General features: G+C 45.2%; 1 long non-coding RNA gene across 1 annotated transcript; it reads left to right on the top strand.

Annotated features, from left to right (window-relative positions):
• The first annotated feature begins 3,692 nt into the window (after positions 1-3,692).
• On the top strand, positions 3,693-17,335 carry LOC122466474. Its single transcript, XR_006291996.1, has 3 exons — positions 3,693-3,890; positions 6,780-6,924; positions 13,318-17,335. It is a non-coding gene; the product is annotated as an uncharacterized LOC122466474 (long non-coding RNA).
• Positions 17,336-17,387: the final 52 nt, after the last annotated feature.

The raw sequence follows: 17,387 nt of genomic DNA, 5'->3' as shown, positions 1-17,387 counted from the left end.
GGGATAGAAGGGACCAAGGGGACCCCAAAGACTTGGTACACGGACTGGATCTCAGCGGGTCAACACAGCAGCGTGGCCTACGATCATGACTTTTAGAAGAAAGCTGTTAAAGTCACAGAACCTGACTAGGGGAAGCAGCCAGGAAAAAGAAGAGGAGAGTTTGTGCCACTCTTCAGAAAGCCCAGGCACTAGATATGCACAAGGACAAGGAATAGAGAGCAAGGCTTCTAACCCCACATGCTCAAAAATTGTCAGCGTTCAAAATCATAAGATTGAAATTTTTATCATAAAAATGAGATTCTTTTAAAAATAGTAATAACTGTTGTGTGTTTTTAGTTGCCATTTGTTTTTGAGACACTGGGATTCACACAGGTCACCATTTCAGACTTTCCTTTGCCACCGTAAAGTGAAACTTACTTAAAAAAAGAAAGCTGAGATTTCCATATAATTATATGAATCCAGGAGTTAAGGCTTCAAGAAAAACACCAAATATTGAGAGAATTGAGATAAAATTGCCAGAATTGGCAAATGCTCCATTTTCTAGTTTAGCTGTATTGCCTTCCACAGGATTTTGGAGTTGGATGAGAAGATTCAGCACAAATATTTACTCAAAGGAAAAAAATGTTGCTTAATAGCCTGTAAACCAATGACCTCAAGTTAAGGCTGCAAAATGGTTTCCATTCTAATTTCATTTTGGCCATTTAAAACTTTCGTTTGCTGTGTTGGTGTAGCTATGTCGGCCCCAGGATATTATAGAAACACAAAGTGGGTGAGGTAATATCTGTTAGTGGACCCGCTTCTTTTGGTGCAAGCTTTCAAGCTTGCACAAACTTTTTAAAACTGTCTACTGACTCTAAGGGCATGGCTACACTTGCAGATGTAGAGCGCTTTGAGTTAAACCAGCCTTCGGAGAGCGCAGTGGGGAAAGCACTGCAGTCTGTCCACACTGACAGCTGCAAGCGCGCTGTCGTGGCCACATATGCAGCACTTGCAGCGGAACTGGGAGCGGTGCATTATGGGCAGCTATCCCACAGAGCACCTCTTCCCATTCTGGCGCTGTGGCTTGTGGGAAGGGGGCGAGGGGTGCGGGGCATTGTGGGTCCTGTCCCAACGCCCCATGATGCATCGGTTCGCATCCCAGCAATCCCTGTCCACATTTCGTGCCATCTTTCAACATTTTTTGTACTGTGCACTCTGTCTTCCCTTTCGGTCTGTGGGAATGGAGCCCGAACTGCTGAGGAATATGCTGACAAGTCTCGCCAGCACGTCACGTTTGGCAGTCGGGTTACTCCTTAAGATCCAAACTGACAATGAGGACTCCGACGATGATATTGAGTCGTGTAATGCATACGACACGAGATTGCTTGTGGCATTCATGGACATGCTCACCACAGTGGAACGCCACTTTTGAGCTCGGGAAACAAGCACTGAGTGGTGGGATCACATCGTCATGGAAGTCTGGAATGAGGAGCAGTGGCTGCAGAACTTTCAGATGAGAAAAGCCACTTTCATGGGACTGTATAATGAGCTCACGCCCACCCTGTGGCGCAAGGACATGAGATTGAGAGCTGCCCTGACAGTGGAGAAGCAGGTGGCTGTTGCAATCTGGAAGCTGGCAACTCCAGACAGCTACCGATCAGTTGCGAACCAGTTTGGAGTGGGAAAGTTGACCGTTGGAATCATGTTGATGCAAGTTTGCAGGGCCATTAATCGCCTCCTGCTCAAAAGAACCGTGACTCTAGGTAATGTGCATGACATTGTGGCTGGCTTTGCGCAAATGGGTTTCCCTAACTGCGGAGGGGCGACAGATGGGACACATATTCCAATTCTGGTATCAGCCAACCTAGCCTCCGAGTATGTTAATCGGAAGGGGTATTTCTCTATGGTTCTCCAGGCACTTGTGGATCACCGTGGGCATTTCATTGACATTAATGCAGGCTGGCCCAGAAAGGTGCATGACGCATGCATCTTTCGGAAGACTGGCCTGTTCAGGAACCTGCAAGCCGGATCAAGTCCACTTGGCGCTCCGTGATGCTTATCAGCCAATCCATGCTTTCCTGCCGGAGCTCCATGCGTTTGTCCCAGCGCTCCTCATTCTGCTGGTGGATCCTCCTTTCACTCTCCCTCCACTCCTGCACTTTTAGATTCTCATTAAGGGACTGCTGCATTACTTCATGCAGCATGTCTTCTTTGCTTCTACATGGCCTCTTCCTAATTCTTTGGAGTCTTTTGGCTGGTGATAACATGGACGGCTGAGATCTCAAGGTTGCATCTGTAAAGGCAAAATGCAACACTTAACAGACGCAGCATTGTTCCAACCAGTCAAAGCAATGATTCCCCTGTACTTAACGGCAAGCACAGTCTACACAATAGCATAATTTGCCTGTCCCAAAGTGAGTGCACATAACCCACGGGAGCCCCAAAATGGTGAGTAAGCACAGGGTCAAGGGGGACTGATTGTTTCATGGCTTTACTGCCCTCTGGGTTTCTGTGCCTTGGGGAGAGCCAACAGCTGCAAGGGGCCCCTATACTGAACACTCGCCCCACATTTTCCACAGGAGTTCGTCCTGGAAGATATCTCGCTGCTGAGGGTGACCTGGGAAGCAAGTGAGGGTCTTCTACTAAAATGCGACTTCCGCCCTGGCCCATATGCAGCTTGCCTGTGTGCAGCAATGGTCTCCCCAACCCTCATGGCACAGTGTCGCGGACAAGTTAGCCTGACTGGGACAAGGACCACAGGGGCTCTCCCAAGAAACCTGCTCAAGCACATTGCCCAAGTTCTGGATGAGACCTTTGAAAAGATCACTGAGGCCGATTACTGCGATGTGAGAGAGCACATCAACGCCCTATTCCGCATCTAGGCATGCATGCAGCCCTAACCCTCCTCGCCCCAAGAGCCCGCACCGAATAACTTCCTTCCCAAAATAAAAGCCGCTTACTGGGGACCTCCTCAGGTGTTTGTCCTTCCCCAAGCACCAGCTGCCTTCCTCCTGGCTTGCGAACAGCTCCTGGCTGCATGCATCTAGGGATTCTGGGGTGTCTTCCTCCTCCTCAGCACCCTCACTCCCACTTTCCTCCTCCTCCCCCTGCCTTGTTGAACTGGGCTCTGAAATGTTCATGGTGATACCAGTCAGCTCTGTGTTCTTAGGGAACCAGGGCACAGTATCTAGCCTGTCTGACTCATGAAAGACCCCCCCCCCCCCCACAAGCCTCTGCTTAAACCAAAACCCATCAGAGAAAAGACTTGCAGAGAGCAATGAAGGGCGGATGGGAGACTCACCTAGACCCCTCCTGACAAGGGTGACGAGTCAGACATCTCCATTAGCATACAGAATGGAAAACAGAGACAAGTCCCCTAGCCTCATCTGTATGAAAGATGACACAGGGAGACATCTCAATTTGCATACAGAATGGAGAACAGAGAACCGCACTGAGCTCTGGGACCAGAAAAGCAGGGAAGCACAGCATCATGTGGGATCTCTGCTCCAGATGTTAATGAACCTACGCCTGCACACACCCAGCTCAGCAATTATCAGACCAATTCTAGTAGCGAATCCTTGATTGATATCCAAAATACTGAAGCAGCCTTGTTACATTGTGAGCTCCCTGGAAGAAAACACCACTCACAGCCAAGAGTGATCAGCTCCTATTGTTTAGCCTAATGAAAACCCTTGAGTCATCAGTTTACCCACAAACAAATCGAGTGTTCTCCCTTGAACCATTGTTGTTTCTCTACAAAAACCCCTACCTATGTTCAAGTAAGTGTTCTGATGCATGGACCCAAACTCTGTATCAGTGCCACTGGGACTCCATCTCCTGACTGATCGTGCTGGGGGCTCTGCCTGTCTCCAATACTCAGGACCCTGAGCTACCACCATCAGGGATGGCAGGTTTGTAGAAATTTTGGTGGTGCCCAGAACCCACCCCCCCAAACTCTGTCCCCCACCTGCCTAAGGCTCTGGGAGGGAGTTGGGCGGGGGGAGGAGGTCAGGGGTGCAGGTCCTGGGTGACGATTAGGGTGCAGGAGGGGTGCAGGGTGCAGGCTCTGGGAGGGAGTTTGGGTGGGAGAGGGGGTCTGGGGTGCAGGCTCTGGGATGGAGTTTGGGTGCTGGGTGCGGGGGTGCAGGAGGGGGTGGGGGGTGCAGGCTCTGGGCTGGGGGTGGGGTGTAGAAGGAGGTGAGGGGTGCAGGCTCCGGGAGGGAGTTTGGGGATTGGAGGGGGTGCAGAGGGAGGCTGGGAGGGAGTTTGGGGGCAGGAGGGGGTGTGTGGGGAGGGGGTGCAGGCTCTGGGAAGGAGTTTGGGGATAGGAGGGGGTGCAGCGGTGAGGGCTGAGGATGAGAGGTTTGGGGTGTGGGAGGGGTTCAGGGCTGGGACAGAGGATTAGGGTGCAGGGGGATGAGGGCTCTGTCTGGGGCTGGGGTTGAGGGGTTTGGGGCATTGGAGAGGCTCAGGGCTAGGGCAGAAGGTCAGTGTAAGGGCAGCCTGCCCTGCCATTAGTGAATGGGGGGCACTAGGACCCTGCGGCAGCAGTTGATGCGGGGAGCAGGCGGAGCAGAGTCAGCGGGAGCTGCAGGCGCCGGGGGAGGTGAGCAGGGGCAGCAAGTGGGGGCCGGGGGACACTCAGGGGAGGTGCGGGGGGGTCAGCAGGTGGGGCCAGGGGAGAGACCCAGCCCCAAGCATTGGTGGAGCTGGGCCCCTGGGCACCACGAGTGAATATTGCTGAGAGAGTAATTTAAAACCCCAGATATGTAAGTAGATCAGGAAATGTCTAGGAAGGCGCGATTAGGTTTATTCCTTTTATTTCGTTATGGCTTGTGGATTCTTCTGTGCTAGCCCCAGGTGCTTTTGTTTTGCTTGTAACCTTTAAGATGGACCTCAAGAAAGCTATTCTTCATGCTTATTCCTTGTAATTGTTTTTTTTAAATCTAGCAAAAGCCTAAATTCCCAGATGTATTTTCTTTCTTTTTTATTAATAAAATTTACCTTTTTTAAGAACAGAATTGGATTTTTGGGTCTGAAGAGGTTTGTGCACATGTTGTTTAATTAGCTGGTGGCAACAGCTGATTTCCTTTGTTTTTCTTTCTCAGCTCTTCCCCGGGGGGGTAAAGGGCTTGAGGGTACCCCACAGGAAGGAATTCCCAAGTGTGCTTTTCTGAGTTCTCAAAGGGGTTCTGCACTTGGGTGGTGGCAGCATCTATCAATCCAAGGCCAGAGAAAAGATGTAACCCTGGAAGTTTAATGCAAGCCTGGAGTGGCCAGTATTAATTTTTAGAATCCTTGCGGGCCCCCACCTTCTGCACTCGAAGTGCCAGGGTAGGAAATTAGCCTTGACACCTTTGTCTGCAGCCAGATTAAAAGAGCAGCCATGCAGCAGCCATTAGCTGAGAAGCAGGAAGTCACATCCTCACATTCCATCTAAATTACATTAAAACAATGTGATATCAGGCTGTTAAGACGGAGACCCCATCCTAATGGCACCCACTGTCACCAGATAAAGAAACAGATCTTAAGATGATTAAAGAAAACTTAGTTTGATAGCATCCTGTCTGTCAAGAAATCACTTATCAATAGCTGTGGTTGCAAAATCCTCATTTCTTTATTGTTTTGTCATTATGGTCCCATTTCCCGATTGTTTATCTGTATAGTCTCTGTCCGGTTCTTTAATTGGTTCTGTCTGTTACATAATTAATTTTGCTAGGTGTAAATTAATTAAGGTGGTGGGGTAGGATTGGTTAGAGAATTTTGTTACATGATGTTAGGATTGGTTAGTAAAATTTTAGTATAATGATTGGTTAAGGTATAGCTAAAAAGGACTTAAATTTCACTATATAAACTGGGGTCCAAAAGGAAGTTCTTTGGGAACCAACTCCAGGACAGAGCCCCAAAGATCAGAGCTGCCAGACCTCAACACTGTGCCAATGACACCGTGCAGAAACTGGAGTCCTCCAGGTGGACCTGATCCTGACTGGCCATCAAGAAAAGTTCATCTGTCTTATTGGGAGTGGTGAGCACTGTATGTCTAGCATGTGCGTTCTGTTTGGGGTAATTGTTAATAAATACAGGTTATGTAGTATCTTAGTGTGTAAGACTCTTTCACCGATAAAAGGTCCTGCACACCTGCTGAAGTAGTATACATCTGGAGCCCTACGTATTGGGAAAGGGTGTGGGTACTTAAATTGACAAAGTTAATTACACCCTGAGCCCTATGAATTGGGTATGGGCGGCCCTCAGCCCTACGAATTGGGTCAGGGTAGGTGCTTTTCATCTGGAGCCCTATGAATTAGGAAAAGGTGGGGATGCCTAAATTAACCTGTACCTTAATGTGTGCAGGTAACAACCTCAGGCAAGCACTGAAGAGCTCTAGTCAGTCTTCCATGGTATTCAGGAGAGGAACTCCCTTTTCTGCACTTTAGTAGAACTGCCAGTTATGGGATGGCATAGAACCATATGATCTGAAGGGGCCGCAAGGGTCATCTAGTCTAACCCCCTGCCAAGGTGCAGGTAAGTACATCAAGTGGTTGACTTTCGGCTGTGCAGCAACACATCTTTCTCCTCGTCAGAGCAGTCTACCTCTAAGTTATGGAACCAAGAAGAAGCCAAGCCTGGAGGCAGAGGACCTGCAGGTTGGGGTGCAGGATCAGCCTGTCACTTTGAGAGAGCAGGTGGGGAATGGGGCGAAATGGAACTGGAGGACATATTGCCATCTGTGTCAAGTAAGAAAACCAGACTTGTTTTGGCCAGGAGGGGGCAATCAGAATAACTCTCGCTTTACCTTGTAGAATTTTCAACTGGACCTTGGATAGAAGAAGAAATCAGGGGAAGGGCATACAAGAGGTCCCTGTGCCATGGGAGGATGAGGGCATCTCCAAGTGAATGCTTCCTCAGGCCAGCCCTGAAGCAGTAACAAGGACAATTCTTGTTCTGGTAAGTAGTGAAGAGATCTGTAGTTGCGTTTCCCCAAAGGACAAATATGTCCTGAAGCACCTCTAAGTTGAGTTCCCATTTATGGTCGTGAGAAAAATTACGACTGAGACTGTAGACTGTCACGTTCTGTATCCCTGGTAGATAGACAGCTGAACTGAGCACATTGTGATGGATGCACAAGTTCCAAAATTTGAGTGCTTCCATGCTTACGGAGGGAGATCTGGCACCCCCTGGTGATTAGGTAAAATATATAGGTCATATTGTCCATTGTGATCTTTGAGTGGGTTTTCTTGGTGAAAGGCAGAAAGTGTGTACAGGTGTTCCTGATGGCCCTTAGCTCCAAAAGATTGATATGGAGGGTCACTTGCCTGGAACCTTGAGTTTCCCAAATTTAATAAAATCATATTTGGCCATGACAGCTTGGTAGTTCGTGACTCTGATGAATACGCCTTTCTTCCAAAGAGATCTAGCCTTTTCCAATCCCAACTGTATGGGGTCGACTTTGGCGTGATGTTGCTTGCCTCATGCATTAACTGCATCCACTATGATGGAGTTGGGTTGCGGATGTTGAAATAGAAAGTCTGCTTGGGGAGGGATGTAGTATTTTTTTGTCAGCTCTCTTGCTGGTCGATCTGATGGAGGCTGGTGTCCGCCAGATGACTTTGGCAGGATCTAGAATCGCCTCATTAATTGGGAGGGCAATTCTGGATGAGGAGGAGGTGTGCAGACAATCTACCAGCTTGTGATGTGTAGCTGCCACTTCCTATAGGGAATTTGCGGCTTATTCATCACCTTCTATGTAATGTCTTGGAAGTTCTTGAAATCATCAGCTAGTGATGGGGGGTGGGGGGGGGAGGAGGGGGCAGGATTATAGCCTTAGCTGGTGAAGATGAGAAGTCTGTTGGAGGGGTAGCTTCCCTTTTGAACCTTTCCTCCTGTTCCTCAAAAGCTTCCGTCTCCTCTGGTTCAGGGGCTCTGGACAGTGATTCTGTGGGAGAGTATCTGGTAGACTCTCTCTGAGAGACACTAAATACCCATGAAGTATGGGATCTGTACATTTCCCAGAGATCCCAATATGGCCATTGTGGGTGAAGGACATGGATGGTGTAGGGTACACTCGGAGGCCTGTACCAAAATCATGGGTTAGCTCAATGGAATTGAGGAGGACCCTTTTATTGTGATGGTGGGCCATGATGAGAAGCCCAGGAAATGACATCCTCTTGGTCACTGGCAGACTCATCACCAGGTAAGGGTAGTGTTGACCGGGGTATTGGTGGTACATGGCCCAGAGCCGAGGGTGATTCCGGGCACCAGAATGTGTTCGGTACCAGGGCCTCGGTTCCGAATAATGGGGATTGTGGTTCTTCCCCATCAGGTCTCTAGGGTACCAGAACTCTTATGGTACCATTGGCAAACTCGGTACCACAGAGATGTGTCCATTGTACGTTGTCGGTACCGATGGCTGTGAAGGTGCAGCGCGTTCCCTAGATGAGAGCTTTGTTGCACCCGGTACCAAAGGTTTTCTCGGTGTTGGTTCATTTGTCTTTGCCCTTAGGGGGCACTACTGCTGTCTCATGGCCTGAACCCCTGCCATCTCTAGGCGGTGCGGCAGACCTCACAGTGATTAATCTCGTAGAATTTTCAACAGGACCTTCTCAAATGAAATAATCTTTTATAATGAAAAGGGTTAGGCAGCCGAAATGTAGGGGTCACTACCAGCTCGCTGTACCTCCTGATAGACACAGCATAGAAGGCTCAGGTCATGGTGAGCAGAAGCGTGTGAGCAAAGATGGATTCGTGCCACCTTTGTGCTCTTTTGAGTCTGCACTGCTGCAAGGGTCAAACAGTTCCTGAAGTAAGATAGAGCCTAGGGCTGCACTAACTTATAGCATCATCTCTAGAACTACCTGTGTGGTGCACTGTAGCCCAGAATTCCTCAATTAGGGCTGTCAAACGATTAAAAAAATTAATTGCGATTAATCGCGCTCTTAAAAAAATTCATTGTGATTAATCGCGCTCTTAATAATAGAATACCATTTATTTAAATATTTTTGGATGTTTTCTACATTTTCAACTATATTGATTTCAATTACAACACAGAATACAAAGTGTACAGTGCTCACCTTATATTTATTTTTGATTACAAATATATTCACAGTAAAAAACAAAAGAATTAGTATTTTTCAGTTCATCTAATACAAGTACTGTAGTGCAATTTCTTTATCATGAGAGTCGAACTTACAAATGTAGAATTATGTACAAAAAAACCCTGCATTCAAAAATAAAACAATGTAAAACTTTAGAGCCTACAAGTCCGCTTAATACTACTTCAGTCAATCGCTCAGACAAACAAGTCTGGTTACAATTTGCAGGAAATAATGATGCCCACTTCTTGTTTACAATGTCACCTGAAAGTGAGAACAGGTGTTCACATGGCACTGTTGTAGCTGGTGTCACAAGATATTTACGTGCCACATCTGCTAAAGATTCATATGTCCCTTCATGCTTCAGTCACCATTCCAGAGGACATGTGTCCATTCCGATTTTCTCCCCCCCCCCCCCCAAACCCACTCTCCTGTTGGTAACAGCTTATCTAAAGTGATCACTCTCCTTACAATGTGTATGATAATCAAGGTGGGCCATTTCCAGCACAAATCCAGGGTTTAACAAGAACGTCTGAGGGGGAGGGGGGGTAGAAAAAAGCAAGGGGAAATAGGTTACCTTGCATAATGACTTAGCCACTCCCAGTCTCTATTCAAGCCTAAGTTAATTGTATCCAATTTGCAAATGAATTCCAATTCAACAGTCTCTCGCTGGAGTCTGGTTTTGAAGTTTTTTTGTTGTAATATCGCAACTTTCATGTCTGTAATCGCGTGACCAGAGAAATTGAAGTGTTCTCCGACTGGTTTATGAATGTTATAATTCTTGACATCTGATTTGTGTCCATTTATTCTTTTACGTAGAGACTGTCCAGTTTGACCAATGTACATGGCAGAGGGGCATTGCTGGCACATGATGGCATATATCACATTGGTGGATTTGCAGGTGAACGAGCCTCTGATAGTGTGGCTGATGTTATTAGGCCCTGTGATGGTGTCCCCTGAATAGATATGTGGGCACAGTTGGCAATGGGCTTTGTTGCAAGAATAGGTTCCTGGGTTAGTGGTTCTGTTGTGTGGTATGTGGTTGCTGGTGAGTATTTGCTTCAGGTTGGGGGACTGTCTGTAGGCAAGGACTGGCCTGTCTCCCAAGATTTGTGAGAGAGTGGGTCATCCTTCAGGATAGGTTGTAGATCCTTAATAATGCGTTGGAGGGGTTTTAGTTGGGGGCTGAAGGTGACGGCTAGTGGCGTTCTGTTATTTTCTTTGTTAGGCCTGTCCTGTAGTAGGTGACTTCTGGGTACTCTTCTGGCTCTGTCAATCTGTTTCTTCACTTCCGCAGGTGGGTACTGTAGTTGTAAGAATGCTTGATAGAGATCTTGTAGGTATTTGTCTCTGTCTGAGGGGTTGGAGCAAATGGGGTTGTATCGCAGAGCTTGGCTGTAGACAATGGATCGCGTGGTGTGGTCAGGGTGAAAGCTGGAGGCATGTAGGTAGGAATAGCGGTCAGTAGGTTTCCGGTATAGGGTGGTGTTTATGTGACCATCATTTATTAGCACTGTAGTGTCCAGGAAGTGGATCTCTTGTGTGGACTGGACCAGGCTGAGGTTGATGGTGGGATGGAAATTGTTGAAATCATGGTGGAATTCCTCAAGGGCTTCTTTTCCATGGGTCCAGATGATGAACATGTCATCAATATAGCACAAGTAGAGTAGGGGCGTTAGGGGACGAGAGCTGAGGAAGCATTGTTCTAAGTCAGCCATAAAAATGTTGGCATGCTGTGGGGCCATGCGGGTACCCATAGCAGTGTCGCTGATTTGAAGGTATACATTGTCCCCAAATGTAAAATAGTTATGGGTAAGGAAAAAGTCACAAAGTTCAGCCACCAGGTTTGCTGTGACATTATCGGGGATAGTGTTCTTGATGGCTTGTAGTCCATCTTTGTGTGGAATGTTGGTGTAGAGGGCTCCTACATCCATAGTGGCCAGGATGGTGTTATCAGGAAGATCACCGATGGATTGTAGTTTCCTCAGGAAGTCAGTGGTGTCTCGAAGGTAGCTGGGAGTGCTGGTAGCGTAGGGCCTGAGGAGGGAGTCTACATAGCCAGACAATCCTGCTGTCAGGGTGCCAATGCCTGAGATGATGGGGCGCCCAGGATTTCCAGGTTTATGGATCTTGGGTAGTAGATAGAATATCCCAGGTCGGGGTTCCAGGGGTGTGTCTGTGCGGATTTGATCTTGTGCTTTTTCAGGGAGTTTCTTGAGCAAATGCTGTAGTTTCTTTTGGTAACTCTCAGTGGGATCAGAGGGTAATGGCTTGTAGAAAGTGGTTTTGGAGAGCTGCCGAGCAGCCTCTTGTTCATATTCCGACCTATTCCTGATGACAACAGCACCTCCTTTGTCAGCCTTTTTGATTATGATGTCAGAGTTGTTTCTGAGGCTGTGGATGGCATTGTGTTCTGCATGGCTGAGGTTGTGGGGCAAGTGATGCTGCTTTTCCACAATTTCAGCCCGTGCACGTCGGCGGAAGCACTCTATGTAGAAGTCCAGTCTGCTGTCTCGACCTTCAGGAGGAGTCCACCTAGAATCCTTCTTTTTGTAGTGTTGGTAGGGAGGTCTCTGTGGATTAGTATGTTGTTCAGAGGTGTGTTGGAAATGTTCCTTGAGTCAGAGACGTCGAAAATAGGATTCTAGGTCACCACAGAACTGTATCATGTTCGTGGGGGTGGAGGAGCAGAAGGAGAGGCCCCGAGATAGGACAGCTGCTTCTGCTGGGCTAAGAGTATAGTTGGATAGGTTAAGAATATTGCTGGGTGGGTTGAGGGAACCATTGCTGTGGCCCCTTGTGGCATGTACTAGTTGAGAAAGTTTAGTGTCCTTTTTCTTTTGTAGAGAAGCAAAGTGTGTGTTGTAAATGGCTTGTCTAGTTTTAGTAAAGTCCAGCCACGAGGAAGTTTGTGTGGAAGGTTGGTTTTTTATGAGAGTATCCATTTTTGAGAGCTCATTCTTTATCTTTCCCTGTTTGCTGTAGAGGATGTTGATCAGGTGGTTCCGCAGTTTCTTTGAGAGCGTGTGGCACAAGCTGTCAGCATAGTCTGTGTGGTACGTAGATTGTAATGGATTTTTTACCTTCAGTCCTTTTGGTACGATGTCCACCTGTTTGCATTTGGAAAGGAAGATGATGTCTGTCTGTATCTGAAAACCTGGATTTGTGCTGGAAATGGCCCAACTAGATTATCATACACATTGTAAGGAGAGTTATCACTTTAGATAAGCTATTACCAGCAGGAGAGTGGAGTGGGGGGAGAGAAAACCTTTTGTAGTGGTAAACATCCATTTTTTTCATGCTTTGTGTGTATAAAAAGATCTTCTATACTTTCCACAGTATGCATCCGATGAAGTGAGCTGTAGCTCACGAAAGCTTATGCTCAAATAAATTGGTTAGTCTCTAAGGTGCCACAAGTACTCCTTTTCTTTTCACTACAATACTTGTATGAGGTGAATTGAAAAATACTATTTCCTTTGTTTTTCATTTTTACAATGCAAATATTTGTAATAAAAAATAATATAAAGTGAGCACTGTACACTTTGCAATCTGTCTTGTAATAGAAATCAGTATATTTGAAAATGTAGAAAAACATCCAAAAATATTCATTTCAATTGGTATTCTATTGTTTAACAGTGTGATTAATTGTGATTAATTTTTTTTAGTTAATAGCGTGAGTTAACTACAACTAATCGACAGCCCTACATGCAATTCTATAGACACACTCCTTTCCACTTCTAGGACTGCCCTCTCCGCTGGGGCTTGCAAATGAGGGGTACATTGGCTATATGCTGCTCCTGCCTAAGGGAAATTCTCCTTGGCTCCTGGTGGCTCTTATGTGGTTCCATGTGCTGTTGCAACTGCATACAGGGATAGCAGGGGCCAGAAGTGGCCCTATTCTTATTTTATTACAAAATACATGTTCAGTGTTGCTATATTGGATGTACTGATTTTGCAATAAGTCTGTTTTTTGATCTATGTGCAGTGTTATAGATTTGCTTCACTAATTTTTCTTCCCCCACTACCCCTTGCCTTTTGTAGATGCATGAATACTGAAAACAAACAACTAATTATAGTAATTTAACTGTAGGGAGGTACTTCATCACCACCAAATGGAAGTTTAAGGTGTATCTAACATTAATTTAAACCAACATTGACTGCAGCCCTGTATTGCATTTTCTTTGCTTGGTTGTGAATCCAAAACCTCTAGTTTTTTCTCCTGGTATTTCTTTCTCTCTCTCTTCTTTAGAACACAGGAATTGCCATTCTGGATCTCATCAAGAGTTCATCTAGCCAGTATTCTGTTACAGTGTCCAGCACCAGATGCTTCAGAGGAAGGTGCAAAAAACCCTTCAATAGGCAGTTATGGGATAACTTGCCCTGACATTCTCCTTTTAACCCCCCAATAATTAGAGATTTGCTTGTGCCCTAAAGTATGTTTATTTTCCTTCCCAAACCATTGTTTATTCTTTTAATATTTGCTATAACAACTCTGAATATTCTTGTTAACCATATACAGGTTGACTTCTTTTTTTTAATCCTAGGGTCTTCGCCACAGTAATGAAATGTGCTACAGCGTTCCACAGGCTAATTGTGTTGTGTGAAGAATAATTTCCCATCATCAGTTTTGAATTTGCCACCTTTCAATTTCATTCAATAGCTCTCAGTTTTTGTGTTATAAGAGTGAATAGAAGTTCCCAGTCTACCCTCTCTAGAGCATTTATCATGGCCTCCTATTCATCTCCTGAGATAACCTCATTCTTTTCAATCATGAGCATTTCCATACCTCTAATAATTTGCATTGTCCATCTCTGAACCCCTTCTTATGCTGCATCTTTTGTAGTTGGGATGACTTGAACTGAACACAGCAATCTAGGTGAAAGCATATAATTGACTTATATAATGATATTTCATATTTATCATTTTTCTAAAAAATTTTCCTCAGACATCCTAATATTTTGTTTGTTTTGACTGCTGCTGCACATTGAGCAGATATGTTCACACTGAGGCTCAAATGTTTTCCCCGAATTAATAGTTAATTTAGATCCTAGTAAATTGTACAAGTAGTTCAGATTATTTCCTCCACCGTGCATTACTTTGCATTTGTCAGCTTTGCATTTTATCTGGCATCATGTTGTCTATTTACCTTGTGTGGATAAGTCCATCTGAAGTTCCTCAGTCTTCTCCAGTGTTGACCACTCAAGTAATTTTGTGTCATCTGCAGATTTTGCTACTTCATTGCTTTACCCCCTTTTCCAGATAATTAATAAATATATTATACAACACAGGTCTTAGTACAGAATCCCCAGGACACCCCATTGTTACCTTTTGCCATGATGAAAATTGACTATATTCTAAATTCCCAGTGCCTGATGTTCCCAGTGAGGGTTTAGCTGCTGGTCCATAAGGGGGTTTAAGTAGGCTTCCATTCAAGGCACTCTTCAAATATTTCAGTAGGTGGATTCAGAGCTGCTGTACTTACCCCTGTGCCAGGTCCAAAGGAGGAAGCAAGTGCAAGCCCCTTGAAGGCACAAACCAGCAGTATGACTGAAAAAGAACCTATGAACTCCAATAACATTTTCCATACAGGACACTGTAACTCGCCTGATACCTAGCAGTGCACCTTCTAGGGACCAGATTCATCCCTGTGCTGACATGGGAACAGAGGGGATGAGGCTTGCAGCTCTCCTATTCAAGGACTGTGGGAGTGTGTTGGGCCCCAGTGCAGGCTACGTCTAACTTGTGCCCCTACTGCAGTGATCACTATGGACTACTGTAGAGATACAGATTCTGCCCTGGCCATGCTCCTTCCTTACCTCTTCCCTGGAACAATTTGTGCCCTGAACTTCGTGGAGGTGGAACAGAACTGGTGGACACAGCTCTGAAACCAGTGCAGGGACCCATGAGGAGTTTTGCCTAAAATACAACCCTTTTGCTACAGCCTCGATGGTACAAAGGGGTCAGAGGGCCAACGAGGAATCTGGCCCCAGATGTCCAAATCTTAACATTTTTGGTTTTCTGTGGAAAAGCCATAGGATCCATATGCTTTCTTTCATCTCACTGATTATAGCAAAAGCATACGCTGGAGCTCCTCAGCTCTCCAAAGCAAAGGCTGAGCTTGTTAGTGTTGAGGCATCTAGACTATCAAACCATCCTTTTCATGCTTTCCCCTACTATATAATGTCACCCCCATAGCAAAGACAATATACAACTGTTGTTTTGTGGCTGGGAAGAGTTTCCTCTGTAACTCACGGCTAAGGAGTGAACACTGCATGAAACACCCCATCCAAAAGATGGGAAATGGAACCTCTCATGTTGTTCTTCAGCTTCTAATTTCTTACATACTAGGATAAGGGAATCCACAGTCCTTACTTTAGAGAGAGGATTTTGGACATTACCAGGCCTCCAGCTCACTTTCTCTTCAGAGGTTCCTTACTCTTATAGTGGACTGCAACACTCTTAATTCTCCCTCTTTCATAATATCAATAAGGTGAGGCCCTTATTTTCTATGTGTACCTGAAAGATAAAAAACATCTATATTTACATTTGAACCTTTCAAAGGAGCCCCTCAGCAGCCTGGTACAGCATCCAGCTCAAGCTGATAGCCCAATCCTGCAAGGTGTTGATCATCTCATATGGTATCTGCATGCCTTCAATTGGGTACATAAGCAATCATGTAACATAGTAGGCATTTACACCTGGGTTACAGATTGCCTTTTATGCATGGTGAAACATGATGCAGAAGACCAAGTGACTTAACCACCCTCTAAAGTTAAACACCAGGTCTTCTTTTCCTGTATATCCTGACTTCTTGAAGTATGTTATTGCTTGTATAGTAATGTCTCCGTGGCTGGTCGGCGTGGGCATAACCACACTTTCTTGGAACCCTTAGTGAACAGTACTCCATTTCTCTGACTCATTTTAAAACATTTTGTTTCAACTTCCCAGCAATATTTACAGAACTATTATTCTGTATCAGTATATGTTATTTATTCGGTGCCCATTTACTTTGGCCTGAGAGCAAGGAACAATGAATCAGGGCTTCTGGGTTCTACTCTGGTTCTGCCTTTGCTACATAATACTGTGCAAGTAATTTTACCTTTCTGTGCCTCAGTTTCCCTATATGTAAAATGGGAATAATGATACCAGTCTCATAGGTAGGGGGAACTGATTTCAATATACATCCTAGGGAAAAATACACAATGAAGTATACTACATACTAATGAAGAACAGTAAAAATCTATTTAAAACTAACTAAAATAATGAGATACAAATCTAAATCAATATAACTGTCTGCTGCCAAATGCCTTTTGAAGTAAAGTATTTATTCCCCACAAGTACAACACCCTTGTTATCTCTCCATGGTGGTGGGTTTTTGTTTTTTTTTTGGTTTTTTTGTTTTGTTTTTTGAGCTAAGGACTCTGAGAACAGGAGTCAATCTAGTCGCTAGACTGCGGCTCAACAAGTCTATAAGGGCCTGGCTGGCCTTTATTTAGTGACTATACTTTTAGTTAATACTATTATTTGTTCAGTAGCTTATTGTCACATTCAGCATCAGTGAAAAATACCCTCTCCTCTAGGAACACCACCTTTCCACCTTTTAGTTAGTTTTCCTTCCTTATAGTCCCTTCATTCATACATCTCCTTTGGATTTCGTTTTCTCCAGTAACTCCTATCTCCTACTTCCTTATGGTCTTCACTCCCACCTGTTTCCCCATTCTATCTGCTCATGAATAAGTAATTAAATGCATTATGTTGACACTCAAATGCCATCTCTTGGTTTTAAAGTTGACATTCCAATGAGATGAATGGGAGACAATCTATTTCACACTTCTGAGTAATTGTTCAGGTTGTCCACAGGCTTGGCCAGACAGCATTACATCAGTTACACTCATTTGACAATTGGAAGGTCTTGCTCGTGACCATGAGGGCTAGAAACTTAAACAAAAAAAAAGATCAGGTTATGCACAATCTGATTATATTGTGCTGGCCACATAAACACAACTATCTGGCTGGATTTGGCTCATGGCTGTATGCCTGACATCCCGGCACTAGGTGATTTGAATGTTAAAAAACGAAAACTGTCATCTTAATTCAAACAGCAGCAATCAGCCAATTAGGGAGGCAGTTTGGAATCAGTTCCCTCTCCCCATGTAATGTTCCTGGATTTCCTTTTGTCTCCTCAGTAGTTTCCCACCCCCAAAATGCTGGGTTGTGTCTGGTTTCTTTGTTGTGGATTTTGATATCACCTGCAAGAAGAAGGTAGAGCAAGATAAACAGGATTAAAAATACACTATCTGTTTCTGTCTCTAGCACACA

Source organism: Chelonia mydas, chromosome 7 (assembly GCF_015237465.2).
Source record: "Chelonia mydas isolate rCheMyd1 chromosome 7, rCheMyd1.pri.v2, whole genome shotgun sequence".
Classification (NCBI taxonomy): domain Eukaryota; kingdom Metazoa; phylum Chordata; order Testudines; family Cheloniidae; genus Chelonia; species Chelonia mydas.
The sequence above is the reverse complement of the archived record's forward strand: the minus strand, read 5'-3'. Positions and strand labels throughout refer to the sequence as shown.